The sequence below is a fragment of the Poecile atricapillus genome, chromosome 3 (genome assembly GCF_030490865.1).
Source record: "Poecile atricapillus isolate bPoeAtr1 chromosome 3, bPoeAtr1.hap1, whole genome shotgun sequence".
Classification (NCBI taxonomy): Eukaryota; Metazoa; Chordata; class Aves; order Passeriformes; family Paridae; genus Poecile; species Poecile atricapillus.
In genome coordinates, this window is record NC_081251.1 from 96,607,143 (window position 1) to 96,621,233 (window position 14,091).

A 14,091-nucleotide genomic window follows, 5' to 3' on the forward strand; every position below is an offset into this window, starting at 1 on the left:
GCATAGGCATAAGGAGCAACTTCATGGAAAAGCATGCAGTTTCTCGAAAGGCAGCGGGTGCAGGAGAAAGGGAAGAGTGCTCCTCAGGTCTTCTGAGTTTCTTTTGGTCCCTCTCTGTCAACTGGGCACATTTTTTCTTGTGTTTCCAGAACACTGAATTGCCATGTGGGTTCTGACCTTTGCTGACTTACAAGCTGATTTCAGCCAGCTGGCCTAATTCAGAATTTCACTATAAAACCTATTTTTTAAAAATTAAAAATCTCTGCCGGTGAATGCCACAGCAAAGGTTTTAGGATGACCACAGTCGTCAATTTATGTGGGCATCACCTTTGTTCCTACATACCATGGGCAACACCATTCTTCCCTCAAGCACTAGACCATGCAGCACACGTTGACATTACCTTGAAGATGCGGGCAAAGCTGAGGCAAGGGCTACAGAGAGCAGGACAAAGTGCAGGACAAAGCTGAGGAGAGTTGTGAGGAGTGCTGCTGTCAGCAGGTAGAAAGCAAGCTCTTGCGCTCAGACCACGGAGCAGGTGCTCCAGAAGGCAGGTAACAAAACAGAGTGAGCGTGGGACACAAACTGCAAATATCGGCTCCAACGCTTCAGGCCATTAGCAGGTGCTTCAGGCAGTCATCCAAATCAAAGTAAGAAAGTGGAAAGAGCCAAATGCTGGTTAAAGAGGTTTACTAACATGAAAATCCCAGCACGGGCAGTTAAAACTATTGTGGGAGCAAGCTAATAAGAAATAAAGAAGCAAACAAAAAGCATATGCAATTTTTGTAAAAATGGCTGTGTTGGGGATTTTACTATCCTGTACTTGAGCCCTGAGATGCAAATGTTGGCTGGGATGCTGAGATCAGCAGTTATATGTCCTCAGGTGGTTAGAGACAAGACAGAAAAGAGCTGGCATTTGGGGAAAATAGAGGGCCCATTTGATAATGCTTCACTTGAGCGTAAGAGGGTTTCCCCTGTGGGTATTGTCCCAAAGAAAGCTCCAGGCAAGTTTAGAATGGTTCATTACTTGTCACATCTAGAAGGTGAGTCAGTTAATGATTACAATGACTCCCTTTTGACTTCAGCTTCACGTGTTTTCAATCTGGGAACTGTGCTCTCATCAAGTCAAATACCACTCACCACAAACAGAAATACAGAGGGTATCTGTGTTTCAGATGCTCACGGCACAACTGTAGTTATTTTATTTGTCAGGATTTTCCTGGCGCTTTGCAAATCATATTTTTGGTAGCTAATACACAGCATTTGCAATTCATGTTCAGGGGGTGTCACTTTTCTATAATAACGTACATTTCAGAGACCTGGCACTTGCTTTATTGGGATTAGTCTCTGAAGGGCCCAATACTGGGGCCTTGAAAGGATCCTTATAAAATTGGAGTATCTACTTCCTCAAGGGTTAAATCCTCAAAGCCTCCTCAACCTGAAACAACACTACCTGGCTTAATTTACCTTACACAGACATAAGAAATTTAACTGGCTACTCCAAACAGTTGTTTGTGCAGGCTATCTGTACTGGCCAATGATAGTATATTTTAATCAGATGGTCACTTGAACATTATTGGTAAAGTTCTCCTCACTGAGGCTTGCATCCCTTGCCAGAGGCTAGCAGGCTTGACAGAAGGAGAGAAACAAATTCCTTTTATCAGAGTAACATGAGTCAATATGTGCAAAGATACATCCATCTGCTCTGTGTTTCTGGTGACATGACATTAACCTACAATTTGGTATACGTTTATAACAGAATAGATAAAACAAGATGGCTCAGCAACTATAGTTTATGTTCCACATGTATGGGCGTTCTCTCAAGCCGTTTTCTAGGAGTGGCTAAGACTCACTATGGATATTCTGAGGGGAAAAAACATGTTGATGTTTATTTCAGAGAGTTAATGGCACAGACAGACATCTACGGTGCACTTCCAAAAAATAAACAAATTCGCTTTCTCAGCTGCTCTCCAAGGAGATGCATTTGGTCAGGTACAGGAATCGCCAAAGGAACCTGCTGCATCCACACCTGCAGGTAACACACAACCTACTAAACACAACCTGTGAGTAGAGTGGTCTGTGCTGTTTCTACATTAATTTTGTGTCCCTCTATGTCACCAGATCCCTGGGACTTTCATGGTCTGTGGGCAGCAAATCGGCTGAGCCAAAAGGGAAGGTTCCACCTGACTAGGCCAGGAGGAGCTATATTAAGCTTGTCTCAGCTGGAGGTCATTCTGCATATTTTGAAGGCTACTTTCTTGGTAGCTGGTCAAGCAACCAGTGACCAGAAATTAACAACCTAATCCATATAACATCCATAAGACTCAGAACACTTTTGAAGTCCAGACCCTACGTATATAAAGTTCTTAATATCCAAAATGTTTGACCAAAGACATTTCTCTCAGGGCCAAGCAGGCTCTCGGGTTTGTTAAGCAGTTGCTTCATGTCTCATTTCTAGTAGGCTGCTGGTAGCCCTGCAGCCAAGAATTCATTTTCACAATTCCAAAACATTTTTTGATACTTCCTGACCAAATGGCTTTGCAGAAGAAATTGGTTTCTGTCACCATCTGTTGTTCCATAGTTCGGAAGGGCTAACATTTTCCTTCAAGAGGGAAAAAGTTGGGGAGGATGCATGGCCAATACGAATTGAATAGATATTCTTTTCCTTACTGTCACTTTATAGGGAAGGCTTGGCCTATTTCTCAGCAGCTGTGAAATTGTCATCAGCAGGATTCTTTACAAAGCTTGGTGGCATATGGAATATATTGCTCACTTCTTAATACTGTAAAAACAACCTTGCTGCATAACTGAGCTAGGCAAAGAAAGCAGGTGCTTGATTAAAAAAAATTCATCATGCATCAAGCCTCTATAGACTTTGTAGAAACTCTAGATAAGGATATTTTGGAGACAAGTATGGGTTTGAATTAACTAAATAATATTTTACAGAAGCCCCTAGGATTCAGAGGTGCAACAGTCCCTTAAAAATGAGCAGGTGATGTCACGGTGCCACAAGATACCATCATATTCTGGCATTCACAAAGGCAATGTTCACATTCCACACCGAAGGGAAGTGTCATCTGCCACTTTGTAAGGCACAAAAACTGATGCAAGGGTCCCTTCTCCATTTCTGATGTGCTAAGAGACTATTTGTTTAGCATCAGTTTTAGACCATCCCTTTTTGTCAAAGCCTGGCCTTATTTTTACAGCTTCTTAAACAAGAAGTAAATTAAACAAAATAATAATAATAATAACAATATTAAAAGTCCATGGCATTCTGGTAACCATACACACTGAATTACAAACACAAGGCTAGAATTGCAGGCATTTAGGTTCTCTCTGCAGGAGACACACAAAAGGTAAATGAGCTTGTTGAATATGCTGGTCTTTAATTAGTCAAGAACATTGAAAAAAAAACATGAAAATAAGAGGAATTATCAGAAAAGGGATTATGATGTGCTGCAGTTATGTGCCCACTGCTGTATACTCCCCAGTAAACATCCACTCAGCCATCCCTGCACATACACACACTGATATATTCACGGTCATCTGTGTCCTGCTGCACCTAGAATGGCCCCAGCAGGTGAAACCAAAGGGCCACTTAGGCTGATTGGCTTGTCCGGGCCCATGGCAAACAGCAGATGCTTAGTGAAGGTCAAGGAGCAGGCGTGTAGAGACAATTCCCCAGACTACTCTTCCCAACATCCATCTATTCGTGGCTCAGAGACTTCCTTTAACAAAATACATACAATTTTTCCAGATTACTGATCTGCTTTTAGAAATCTTCACTTGCAGTTACAGATGATTACTCAGAGCAAGGTTCTCCAGCTACATTGCATGTTTCTTGTACTAAGTGAGCTATTACATGCCAATATGGAAAAAATCCAGCCTGCTGCCCTCATCCCAGAGAGAAGGGCAAACTGAGTATTTGGGTAGCCTGTGCTACCTGAGCTGCTGTACAGGTCTTCTGTGCACAGTCCAGATAGAAAAGGGGTTTGCTGCAGCCATGATATTGCACAGCAGGTAAAGTGCCTCTATGATGGTGGAAGTTTGGAAGTCCTGTCTTATGATTTTGAGCTGCACAGAAACTATTAAAGCCATAAATACAGATCTGTCATCTGTGGGTTCTGAAGCTACCCTTAGATTGCCTGTCACTATTTAGATAAGTGGCCTTTTAGCAAAACAGGACAGGGAGCACATTACTGGACACTGAAGAAGTACCAGCTACATGGACAATCACGGGACAGCATGCACCTGTCACTGCCCCACAGTAACACACGAAGAGGGTCATCACTCTTCCAGAGGCACCCAAAAAAACAGCTCTTGTTCACAGTTCTATATGTTTGCTCTTTATGCACCTCCTCAGTGCTCAAGTAACTACTGTATCCTTTACCACCCAATAAAATTAAGCCAGAAAAAAAGGCCAAAGGGAAGTGCCGTATGCAAGAACAAAAGAGTCACCTAGCAGTTTCACACTCTATTCATGTAATACACAAACCAAAAATAATACAGACTGAAGCCTACTATCTAACTAAGCAGGCTTAAATAGTAATTAACTTTTTCTATCATCCAAAAATCTCAAAATACTTTACAAAGTTGTGCAGACTAGGAAGAGGCAGAATGCAAGCTACTCCTAAGCATTTGCCCTTTCCATTAGACTGCATCACTACCTCCAAGTATGAGCGCAATTCTCTTGCAGCTGGCATGGAGAGTTGGATATGTGCATTAAAGGAATAGTTTTTCCTTCATTTCTTATGCACTGATTGCTTTTAATACATTGTTTCAGACATTCTGTGTAGAAAAGTAACAGCTTACCATGCACCTATGTTAATCTAACTACTACTGTATGTGCAAGTAATACTTCATGCAAGATGCAGTCCTCCTTTCAGTTACAATAGGAATGTAGTCAATAATCAAACTATAAATGCCTATTATCAAAACCTTGATACAAGGAAAAAGTAGGTTTAACAATCAAGAAAAAATAAAAAATATGATGATAGAAGAAACAAAGATAAAACCATGAAGAGCTTCACAAAAATAGTGAAAAGTCAATGCCTTCCTCCAAAAGAGACAAGCTTGCAGAAATTATCACAGAAGGACTGTTTCATAACAAAATTCAAATGCCAACATGGCGCAGAAATATTTGGAAAGCTCAAAGTCTTACTTTCAGCATGACCTGTCAAAATCTGCATGGAGAGCAAAGTCAGTTGATAAAACATTCCTATGTTAACCTGCACTCTCAAATCAGAAAGCTTCTGTCAACAACTTCTGGTCTTTGCTACAAAAGTGGGAACCCACAGTAACACCTCAAAAGGCTGAAGGTCGATTACAGATTTACACCTATGAAACCACATTGATGATTTTTAAACATTTGTTGGACAACTTAATATTTTGCATACATCAATGCCGATGGGCTTCTGATCAAGGGTTGTAGCCAATATAAATGGCGTATCAAAACAAATACTTGTCAAAGTTTTTTTATTTGGTTGGGTTTTTTTAAGGTTTTTAAGGTTTGCAATGAAAATACTGTTGTTCACACACACACAAAAAAAAAAACCAAAGAAAATTTGATCTCCATTCTCTCCAGTTAGAACTGTTGGTGTTTGTGTAAACTCAGTTCAGGGAAGACATAAATAGCATCTTTTTAAGCTAATGATTTTCACCACAGGCCATCTAAAACAGGTGTTAAGAGTGGCCCTGAAACAGATCCCATCTGTGTTCACCTAGGTTAGCTTATTTTTGTTTTGCTCCATTTTAATGTATGTATACATCCTGTGTTTTCAGCTTGTCTTTTCAGCCCACTCCCGTCCTCCGCACTCCCAATCTGTCAGCCAGACTCTAGGGACAGGAATTAAAAATGACCACGTTTATAAGCTGTACCTCCCTGCATAACAGACTCTACAGAAGCAGAAAGACTAAAAAGCTGAAAAGTTCCCCACAGTTTTTGCCTATTAAATCCCACAGCTTGCCAACAGCAGGCCATGTTTTAGTGTCAAAGAACAGGGCACTAGCTTGCATTTCTGTGCAATGGAAGAGCTGGGATACTCCTGTCTCTTTACATTTCACATCACACTGTTTGTGGAGAAAGTTGACAACACTGGGATGCTCAAAAACACCCTGTACTATTACACAGAGAAAGCAAGATGCTTGCTGAGAAATAGTGCTGACACCAGAATACGGTTGATTCAGCATGAGTGATAAAAGCTTATTTTTGGTTGGTTCAGGCAGTATTTTATTACAATAGGATTAAATCCTCATCAGACTTACTTAAAAATCATTTTACACCCATCCCATCGGTCTGCATCATTCTCCATCTTACAATATTTTCCACGATTAAGCAGAAAGAGCTAAGTTTCTGTTCATCAGATCAGCAAAGAGGTAGGCAAAGTCCTTGAAAAGACTAATGCAAGAAAGTAGAAGGAAGGATTCAGTCAACTGGCAACCAAACAGAAGCCTTCTGATATTTCCCACTGAGAAGTAACAGGATCTGGGCTATAGATATGTTTGTCAAACGTATCTATAGCAGGGATAATTAAGTTAGTGCAGCAAACTAGGTGCATGCTTTGAAGTGCTCATGCAGTTGCTATACTGACTTTTCTTTCACCTGGTAGGTTAAGCTCACCATCTCACACTTATTTGCAGACTCATGACCTACCCTCTGTCCTCATTATCACTTCGTTTCTGATAACTGAACATCTTGGAAATTATATTCAAAGGTTTTGTTATAAATAAAGGAGACTAACAGAAACCTAAATACAGACTTCTGTCACTGAGGAATAACTTCCTGGAATTTCTTATGGCTCCTTTCTGCCAAGAAGTTCACACAACTTTACAAACAAACAAATATTCTTTTAAGGTAGATTATGCTATTTTTTCATTTTTCAAGGCCTCCTGTGATTAGCATCCAAAACCTTGATCCCTAGTTTCCTGTAACTGGAAAAATATGGGGAAACAGACAACATTCTTGCCCTCCTTTGCAAAAAGTCCCAAGGATGTTTCAATTTCTATACTGATATCACTCAGAATAACAGGGTTAAAATGTAAAACAGAAAGCTTTAAACCCCCTGTCTTTGGCAGTAATTTTTTATTCCACAATATTACCAGCAGTGATACCTTTCCTGTAAAGATCAAACCTAATGGTGAGGATTCTGCTGGGGTTTCTGTCACTGGCAAGAGCAGCACCCGAGTGTGCAGAACCTACAGTGATATCCAGAGTGATTCCCACTGATCTCAGTGAAGCCAAACATTATCTCATATGCTTTTCCTTACAGCTGGAGAGTGATTTCATATGCAAAGATCTTCACTTTCCTACATTCTTCTACAAATCAGAGTTTTCCTCTGTCTGCTCTTCACACAACTCAACAGGGGGCCTATCAACAGTCTCTACTTTTCTACACTAGGTTTCTAAGGCAAAAAAATACTATTACCTTTATTTAAACCAGTGTATTTCTAACTGGGATAGGACCCTGCACACACAACACAGGTTCAGGACAGTGGCTTGTAGCACAGTAGACTGGACCAGGACATGCACACCTGAATTTCCCTCTGCTCAGAAGTAACTGGCATTTACTTCTGAGGAAGAGACACAATTATGATAAAGACAGCATATGCCCTTGTGACTCCTCTGTTATACAATTTCTACATATTTTGTCAGAGCCATGCATTTTGAGTTTTTACAGGTCTGAGAAATCCCAGATCAGACATGAGCACTGTTGACAGGACAAGACACTGCTGTAACTGTCCTTGTAGTGTCCATCCTGTGGGAACACATGCTTTTGTTTTCCAGTAAAATCAGACAGATGCATCCATTTTAACCCATTCATCTGGCAAAAAAGGAAAAACGCTCTCTTGCTGCATTTGGTTTGCACCTTTGCCTTTATTTCCAAGTTACTCCTTAGCTATGGTTATTGTCCCCAGTATGTCATTTTTCAGGACACTAAGAGGTTGGCTGAAATCATATCTCTGTTTACATGAGGGCAAAAAAATCTCACCTGGAGTCCTCTACCTGTACCCATTCAACAACCTATAAAACTGCCTTAAAAGAGTCAAGCAGCAGATTTGCCTCTGATACCTCAGTTGTTTTCAGAAAGGGAAAGCAGATAAGCAAGATGGGGCTCAAAATCTTGCCCTTCAAATAGGAACCCTTGCTTTTGTGAGGACCCCAAGCCCTTCTCAGGAGCAGCACCTCACCAGCACTGATGTGAAGCCCACAGCCTGACAGGCAGCCAGGGACCCCCTGCATGGAGCCGCTGTCAGTGCAGCAAGCAATGGTGAGCAAGGGAGACCAAACTTCCTCCTACATGCAAACTCCAGATTCCATTTTCTGCAATGATTAAAATGTTCTGTAATTTACCCTTAAAGGCCAGTCACAATGGGATCCACCAGAATCGCTCTGTTATCCTTTACCTCCACACATACCCCGTGTGTGCCTTTCATAAGTAATATGGTTTACCAGATGAATGCTGACAATATTTTCCATTAATTGCAAGAGTTACTAAACTGAACCTTAACTAAAATTAAGTTGACTATTAAAAGCTCAATGAGTAACCCAGCAAACGGAAGCACTGTGCATAGGATTTAGCAAGCATGCAAGTGATCTGGCAACCACCAAGGCACAATACTTGCTGAACTTCCTATACCTAAAATTGGTTCCATACAATAGTCATATGTTCATGATGTATGATGAACTAATGCTCACAATGTTTGGGTGCACTAAAATGCCAAAATAAATGTATAATAATTCAAGCATGCTATTATGAAAACACAAAGTGAAAAGATTGAAAGTTACAGGTTAATTTACAACATATACTCTCCATTAAAATAACAGATCTCCATGTATCAGTTTTAAAAATACATGAATAATATCCTTGGCTATTAAGATGTCATAATCATAGACAGTCCTACAAATTTTACCTACCTGTATATACACACTTCCAGGCTTTTTAAGGAACAAACACTGCACTTGTTATTACATGTTAAGGTTATTCACTGTATATAGTATATAGGCTTTTCATGACCGCAGTTTCTAAATTTACAAATATATATTTTTTGTGCTTTTATAATTTCCAGGCTATACTTCTATACAAATATGTTCTACATTCTGAGTTTCTGTTTTCAGGATTGTACACACGTCCATAAATCAAAAGCAGCAAGAAATCATATTGAGATTATTCTATCTGGCTATCTTTGACAAACTAAAAAACTAGGGATTCCCTAAGAAGAATTTTTTCTCTCAAGGAAGAAAAAAAAAAGAGAAGAAAAAAAGAAAAATATTCCTATCTAATAATGTGGATCAAAGGTACTTTGTCACAAAAGACAGAATGATTCAGGAGAAATTCTAAAAGATTTCGTAAATATTGTCCTCACATTAGAGAAAAAAAAAAATCAGCATTTTAAAGAAGAGAAGGTCAAAGTGGACATATGCAGAGTTATGTGAAAGAGTTAAAGCTATTGATGAAAGACTATTTGCTGATAAGGATGCATCTATTTGAAAGAGGATAGCATTTGGGACTACTTGAACAAAAGTCTACAGAAAACTGATAAATCAAGGAACTGAGCAGGATTTAAACAAACAACAGACATGGCTGAGAACACATGAAATGTCACAGTACAGCTGAGAAATAAGTGATGGCACAGGACCACTTACTCCGCTACTAACAAGACATTTGCTTTGGCCTCCACAGAGCAAGACAGCTATCAATCCTGCCACAGCTCCAGAAATGAAGACTGAAGCCCTAAAAAAAAAGTGGTTATTATTTCTGGGTGTGCACATGGAACACCCCAATAAGTCTGGCTTTCAAAAAACAAAATATCCACCATGTATCACAGTCAGGTGAAACCCTAAGTGACTTCTTGCAGAAAAGAGCTCTTCCTCCAAATACTTCTGTTACAAAACACCAGGGCCTGGATTGTCCAAGAAAACCTCTGAGAGCAATGCTAATTTCACATCCCAGTACCCAGCTTTCAGGTGCTGTGCCTGTGCCATGGAGCCCTCAGCCCTGCTAGTCACTCCTGTGCCTCCTGTGCCACCCAACTCAGGAGCAGCCACCACCAAGCAAGAACAATCCAATGCTGCCGGCAGGAGAAGGTCAAGGCCACACTCACGTGTAGCCCCACTTCATCTCTAGGATCTCCATTTTTAAGCAGCAGTACCCAATTTTTTTATTTTCTATACCTTTTTCAAGGTTCTCAGGCTGCTCCTGAAAGAAACCTGCTGGAGGGTCCTTTCCTTCAAGGACACAGCTGGAGAAAGTGAGAGGTATCACACACAGAAATCCACCATTTCGCAACAAGAGTCTGTACTTTCTGAATTCCACTGGGATGTGAGGGGAAAGATGGGAGCAGAGAGGCTCAACCTTGTCAGGATGGAAGTGCTTGAGAACATCCAAAGCACATCTCTGGCCACCTGGGAAAGCTGGATATTGAAAACGTAGGCACTCACACAGGTTAGGCAACTTCTAAGGTTAGGTGGCAGTTCAGTGGGGATATTGAGGATCTCAGTTTGGGCTTTCAATGCCTAAATCCCACTTAAGTCCCACTTAAAGCATCTAATCCTTTTGTGGATCTGGGCCTAAAGCCTTGCCAGGAAGGAGAGAGTCTATGCATGCAAAAGCTGATGGTCAGTGACAGTCTGGTTCTGTTAAAACTAAACTACACAGAGAACGACCTTATTTTGTACAAAGGAATAATGCAGAATAATCAAAGACGCGTTCTAGTCACAGAAAGTTAATGGAAAGTTAATGCAGCTGATACAGATCACAGTCCTGTCTTTAGACCCTATGACAGTTATGCTGACCTGGAGAACATTACAAACCATAAATCATAGGCCTTCAATAACTCATGGGAAGAAGCACATTTGGAAATGTTCAAAAGACAAAATGACTACAGAAGTCCTCAAAAAAAACCACCTCACTTCCCCAAACCAGCTAAGAGGTACAACTAGAAAGGAGCAGAAATTTATAAAACATTGTAATGTTTACAAAGAGTTAATAATTCAAAGGACAATATTCTGTTATTCAGTGGCCAACTAGTTTGCTATGCTCCATGGAATTAAGTAGTTTCAGTCCAGTTTCTAATAACCAGGAATCCACCTGGCAAAAGTTATCTATTTATTCCTCACTTACCTGCAGTGCTGTTGGCTGTCTCAACCATGAAGTAAAGTGTGAGTGGATGAAGATAACAGTTTACCCTACATTCCCTACTCCTCGTATCTCGATATCACAAATCCATTTTTAATTTTTAAAAGGTGCCTGTACTTATCCCCCTTGAATTTAGTTGAAAGGATTGCAAGTAAGATATTTTCATATACAAACTATCCTACTGATAAAAGTGATCTTGGCATAAAAGTAGAATAGAATTACAACAATAAAATGTAACTTAATGTTACTATTCTGTAGTACCGGTATCACAAAACAGATATCATTAATTATTACAAATTATTTTAATGGTAAATATTTCTGCTAGATCCCAGGCATGCACTGCAACATTTAACTAACTGCAATAACCGAAATTCCTCTATGGCTAAAACACTGAGGTCTCCATTCTCGGGATTCAAATACATCTTCCCAGAGTTCTGCTTCAAATGAAAATTCTCCTACAGCTGCCCATCAACCAGCATCTGACCTTTATAAACCATGGGAGAAACAAAGGGACCTGCTTCCCAGTTCTTATCATCTGCAGATGGGCAAAGAGTCCTGGCAGCTCACTCACTAACTCCTGCAAATTTTGCATTACAAAATCAGTATTCAATGCAAAATACAGGAGAGCAGAATAAGCACGTATGTCGCAAATCGTAAAGATGCCAAAGATACTTTAAGAAGAGGAAAACTGCCCATTTTCCCATGCCATGAAGTCCATGGAGTCATGGTGCACTCCTTCCTTCCTGAACACTGCATTATCCCCTCCAGACTGAAACATGGTTTGCTCTGGCAGGCTCAATGATTGATGAAGCCCCCACCTGGTTTTCAAGGGGTGAAGGAATTACTGATGCTTTGTAATCAGCTCATGGTAAGGAGGCCAGTGTGGTTTCCCTGATTTACTTGGATATTGGTCTGGAGTCTCACTGTGCTTTCACCTGCATTTTACTTTCAGTTCTGGCTCCTTTCCAGGATAAAGACGCAAAGTCAAGGTGGTATCTTTCCTGTCCAGCCACCTCCTCCTTTTTGGTAAAATGTTAATATACTGGCAGATCTGATATACAGGAGGATACCATTATACTCTTAACATGCACAAAGTCAAACAACAGAAAATACTTTGCAATTTGGCATTTCCCACCCACCAACCCCCCCCCCCCCCAAATATTTCTGTTTAAATGCTTTTCCTTTAATTTTCAGAAGTATTTGTTTTCAATAGAAGTCAGTCTATTTTTGCCTGTTGTTAATCTATGTATAAACTAAATCTCACCTTTCCAACTCACAGGAGCAATTGCCTCCTTGGTCTGGCAAGGCAGCTCAGAAGAATAGGGAGAGCAAGATCTGTCCTGTATCTATCTATGTATTTTAGTGGCAACCTATGCTTGGCTGAGACTGGTCAGTTGTAAGAGACTGATGAGAATTGTTTGAAATATTTCTGGTTGAAAAATATATAAATCAAAATTACTGGTAAAACAACACAGATGTATGTAACACGTATGAAATATAGAAATAACCTAGAAAAATAAAAATAACTAAAGTTCCAGCCTAGGACTGTCACAATCTGAGTTTTACAAATTATATAAATGTCATAAAATAGAAATACACTAAACAGTAAGTCAGTACACTGCAAGGTGACAGTATTCTGCCTACAGAACAGTAAGGGTTAATTTTCCTGAAGAAGTTTAGGGGGCCATGAAAGTTTTGAATTTAAATTCACACCAATTTGGAATGTTATATTAAATAACACAGAGAGTTAATTTTGCTTGCATTTCTTAATGACTACTATTCCTATTCCAGGTTCCTCTTTACAAATGACAGGCATAAGGAAGTAGCACCCAGGAAAAAAATTGAAGGAAAAAACATTAGTGGAATGCAGCAGGCTTGGGGGAGAGACCCATTTATGCAGAGAAAGTGCTTAAGCAGAGACATTGGTGCCTGTGCCTATGGGTATGTAGAGAGGTTTGGTGAGCGCATGCCCAGGCAAGGAGGATTTGGTTATGGTGAGAATTTGTGAGTGACAGCCATGTGACAGCTGGAAGTCAGCAAAGATTTTGTAGGGATGGAAATTCCTGAGACAAGACACACGGCTGCTCATGCGATCTGCATGTGCCTATCACCATGCTACACTATAATAGCTGACACCATGGTTTACCAGTTTTCCAAAAGAGAGGCTATAAATTAGGAAAAGGATTTGAGGCACATTGGATGAGAAATTAAAGTCATAATGTTTAAAAACAAAGGGATAAATATAACTTCTTTTCATGTTGTTGAAACAAGCAAACAAAAATCTCCAGTCAAACCCCACACCACCAGTAAAACCTGCATTTCCATTACTTACCTTTAGTGACAGGTTATTATTTCCTTAGAAGATATTTTTTTTCTTATTAACTTATCTTAAAAGGTCTGAATCCTACAAACATACTTAATTTTTAGTATGGAATAATCCCACTGATTATTCACATACTGTAGCTATTCCTACAGGATCCTTTCAGGGTCAGGGCCTAAGTCACAATGTACAATTAAGCAGAGGCTTTTCCAAAGAACTGTTTCATTTGCCCTTCTGGAGGTCTTACATGGACGTGAGGCCAGTGGAGATGTGCATTTAAATCAAACCTGAAAAACTGAAATACTTTCCCTTTAACACTGAATTCAAGCCAATACAGTATCACATGACCTTTACCGTAATTTCTATTAAAATAATTTCATGTCTGGTTGCTTCTGCTATCCTGGCTCATTTGTATTGTTTACAACAAGTCATTGCTCTCGACAGTTAGTGGTGGCTGAATCCATGGTTACCAGTTTTTACATTCACTGGTTAAATGGAATGCAGCTCTTCAGTGGGGTTTCATGGAGAAAGCTCTTAAGAAACCACAATCCAGCTATCAATCAGGCTAACCTGGGAGAAATTAATCTGATAAACAAAAGTATTGCTGTGTATGAAAAATTTATTGAAAGGGAGCTCAA

The 14,091-nt window shown here is 39.9% G+C and overlaps 1 protein-coding gene across 26 annotated transcripts in view; it reads right to left on the minus strand.

The window, feature by feature from the left end:
• The window catches only part of ESRRG (estrogen related receptor gamma), a 387,839-nt gene that overhangs the window by 346,635 nt on the left and 27,113 nt on the right, over positions 1-14,091 (minus strand). The gene's annotated exons all lie outside the window — the stretch shown is intronic.